Genomic DNA, 3139 nt, shown 5'->3' with positions numbered 1-3139 from the left:
TTCCATTGGGGTGAGACGAAAGCGAAACCACCTCCTTGAAAATCTGCAAATGAGAGGCATCGGATAGTGAATTCACCTCCCACGCATGAAGATGCGAGGAGCTGACTAAGTAGCAAAAAAGAAAAAAAACGAACTATTTACCACATGATGTTATGCCTTAAAAAAAAGAAAAAGAGCCTGGTTGAGTGGAGTAGCTGAGAGACGGTGAGTACCGGAATAGGCCTACACGACTCAAATATTCCAGTATACACCCAGATCTCAGAATTATTATTTATTATTATTAGTATTAGTATAAGTAGTAGTTGTATTTTTATTATAGTATCAATAATTATTATTCTTGTTACTGTGAATGGTATTACATACTATAACTGGATCTGCTGATGATAACCCCAATGGAAATAAGTCACTCTGTCTGACTTTTTTGGGTTATCCCAGGTTCTCTACACATATGCTGCTATGTATGATAATTCTATGTAACTGTATTTGTGTATACCTGAATAAACTTACTTACTTGCTTCTACAATGTAAATTATTCGCAGACGAAGATTTTTGTGGAAAATAAATTCCCATAATTATACTGTATATATTTTTATAATGTAAATATACATGATTAATGCATTACTGTTGTTCTAAATTGTATTTTGAATAGAACCAACCGGGTTCGCCCTGCGCCTGCGCGGATGTGCGGAGGGGACAGGCCGAGTCAGGGCAGAGAGAGGCGGGAGTTTTTTTAATGTAGTGAGGAGGCTGTGAAAACATGGGACCAGGAAATTGGCGTTCATGGCGGCCTAAGGATTAATATAGGCCTCACTTCATAATAGGAAGTGTCGTAACTGTTCCTGGTGAAGAGTGAGGGAACGTGATTTACGGGACCACCGTAAAAGGGTGGTAAAATTAGTGAATAATGGTTCGACCAGGGGTGACTGGTGCGCGGCCATGGTGTGTGTCCAGGGGAAATGCCCGTGAGTTAATCATCACTCATCGGTCTCAGATCTTAATGGAGTGACCTCTAATGTATATAATAATTATGAGACATTAAATCGTCTTGTGAATGGTAATGTAATCAGTGATAATAACATTAAGTTAAGGAATCGTTGAAGCGATATGAGCTGCCATTCCCAGAGTGTGTGTGCACATGTTTACCTCGTTGTTCCTGTCTCGAGGATAGTGAAGTTTTTATGGAGTCATGACTTCTAAACCGGGACAAACCAACGGATACCTCGTCCTGCTGGAATAAGAACCGTGTCGGTGTAGCAGGACATCGAAATGAGATGGTGAATGGAGGAAATAAGGAGCATCAATTACCCACAGTTAAGTAACCCTTCTAGTTATAGCAGACTGATACTGGCCAGTTAGGTATGTTGTAATTGGATAGGTTATGGGTGATCCAGCTACATCAAGTGACCACCAGAGAATATCTGGTAAGTGATGGGATTATGTACAAGTGTTTTTCCTTGATGGATATATCCAAGTGTAACCCCCCCCCCTTCATTCAGCTAAACTAATATAATCTATACAGTCCACAATTAATTAGTAGCGCCGTACTTGTGGTTGCTATCCAATTTATACTGGTCCCGGATAGATATGGATAAGATTGTGAGGTCGAAGGAACCACCTGCCGTGACCAGGGGTGGTTAAGTTTTCTCACATGTCTACATGTCTGATGAATGTAGCTACAGAAAGGGAGGGGAATGATTTTCTATTTTTTAGCTAAAATACGTGTAAATTTTACCTTATTCCTAGTAATGGCCCTCGTATTGTAGATAGTCTTAATGACCCTCGTGTAGTAGATAGTCTTTTTAGTATGATAATAAGATGTTATCTTCATTGTAGAATAATAAGAAAATATTATAACCTTTATATTATAATAATAAGGTAAAAGAACCTCAATGGAAATAAGTCACTCTGTCTGACTTTTCTGGGTTATCCTAGGTTCTCTACACATATGCTGCTATGTATGATAATTCTATGTAAATGTATTTGTGTATACCTGAATAAATTTACTTACTTACTTACTTACACGGGGTGACTACGGTAAACAATATAGTGTTGTCTCCCAATGAGATTACTTGTATGTATATAATGTTGAGGTACATAAAGGTAATCACCCTAGAAAATTTTCCATAATTTTATTTGGATCATTAACCCAGGGGTCCTCTGGTCTTCTTGCCCAGGATGCAACCGATAGCAGTCGGCAGACACCCAAGTACCTACTTACTGCCAGTCATCTAGGTGATTACAAAGACGTCGCGATGGTCCTGCCTTCTGAGCAACGATCCTCTCACACAGAATGTTTTTATATTGACCATTATAAATGCAAAAATACGTTAAGAACAGTTTGATATACTTGCTGTATACCACTAATCATCACACTTTAAACTTCTAAAGAGAAAAAAAAAAACTGTGCTCACCAGGGCTCGAACCTGGGACCTTCTGTGTGTTAGACAGATGTGATAACCACTACACTATGAGCACTTACTTTCGTCATGTCGCAACTGATTTTGTGTAAAAGCTTGTCTTTTGATTCTCTCATAGTTACCAGTCATTCAGGCTATGTGTCTATCGACACAGATTGTTGTCTTGTGTACTCACATGTGGCTGCAGGGGTCGATACATACCTCCACGCCTAACGTCTCAAACATACCACTACCGGATTTACTCTCTCCTAGGAATGTAGAATAAGTAATGATGGAATGTATTCCATTAACTGTAAATATTTCACACCATCTAACATCACTTTTACAGCTCACAAGGGAATGAAAACATATTGTGCTCACCAGGGCTCGAACCTGGGACCTTCTGTGTGTTAGACAGATGTGATAACCACTACACCATGAGCACTTGTTCTCTCACTTCGTCTAATTTTGTGGAAGAACACCTATCCTGATATTAGGTGTTGTGTAATCATTTGTGAATTCACCTATATTCGGTTGCAAGAGTCAATTCACAGTTCCTATCCCTATGTGTGTGTGCATATACATGTGTGTGTAGTTACCTAATTGTGTTTGCATGGGTTGATTCTCAGCTCCTTGCTCCGCCTCTCCGCTATCCACTTCTGGATTCATTCTCTCATAGTTGCGTGTATTCACCTATGTGGTTGCAGCGGACGAGTTACAGCTCCAGTGTGTTTGTGTTTATG

The 3139-nt window shown here is 39.5% G+C and overlaps 2 non-coding genes across 2 annotated transcripts; both read right to left on the bottom strand.

Moving 5' to 3' along the window:
- Positions 1-2402: 2402 nt before the first annotated feature.
- On the bottom strand, positions 2403-2475 carry TRNAV-AAC (transfer RNA valine (anticodon AAC)). The gene has a single exon. It is a non-coding gene; the product is annotated as a tRNA-Val (tRNA).
- Positions 2476-2768: 293 nt separating this feature from the next.
- On the bottom strand, positions 2769-2841 carry TRNAV-AAC (transfer RNA valine (anticodon AAC)). Its single transcript has one exon. It is a non-coding gene; the product is annotated as a tRNA-Val (tRNA).
- Positions 2842-3139: the final 298 nt, after the last annotated feature.

The sequence above is a fragment of the Cherax quadricarinatus genome, chromosome 27 (assembly GCF_038502225.1).
Source record: "Cherax quadricarinatus isolate ZL_2023a chromosome 27, ASM3850222v1, whole genome shotgun sequence".
NCBI lineage: Eukaryota > Metazoa > Arthropoda > Malacostraca > Decapoda > Parastacidae > Cherax > Cherax quadricarinatus.
This window is presented reverse-complemented; position numbering and strand designations above follow the sequence as displayed.